This window comes from Dipodomys ordii, unplaced genomic scaffold (assembly GCF_000151885.1).
Source record: "Dipodomys ordii isolate 6190 unplaced genomic scaffold, Dord_2.0 Scaffold36, whole genome shotgun sequence".
NCBI classification, from domain to species: Eukaryota; Metazoa; Chordata; class Mammalia; order Rodentia; family Heteromyidae; genus Dipodomys; species Dipodomys ordii.
In genome coordinates, this window is record NW_012267252.1 from 7,139,957 (window position 1) to 7,140,505 (window position 549).

Here is a 549-nt window from a genome sequence, read left to right on the forward strand (position 1 = left end):
CGGGCCCGGGCGCCCCTACCCGAGACCCGGAGCCCGGCGCGCGGCCTAGGCGCTGCACCGGGCTGGCCTCGGGCCGGCTTCCGAGGGAGGAAGCGCGGGGAAGGTGAACCCCAGCGCGGCCCCTTCCTGGCTTTCCTTTGCCACCTTTATGTCCCCCTACCGCTGCTAGCCCCAGATCGCTTCCAGGAAAAGTAGTTTATGACCAGGCTGTTAAGGCCCAGGGGCCCAGGAAGAAAAGAGAATGGAGAGGGGACCAACGTGAAAGCCTTCAAGCCAGAGCTGCTTCTGATGAACCACCTGCCCCCTTCCCCCCGGGACTTGCAAAAGGTGTCATCTCCCCGGAAATGGGCTCCATTGATCCTCTGGGCCTGTGTCACTAGCCTGTGACATCATGTACCAATGACCAGGTTACAAACAGCGTGATATCACTTGCCTTAAGCACAAAGGCTCCCCTGAGAGGAGGGAAAGCAGAGCACAATGATGGGAAAAAGCCACTGGGTTGGGGTCCAGCCCTTCATTAGCTCCAGGCTCTGCGTTTCTCACCACCCC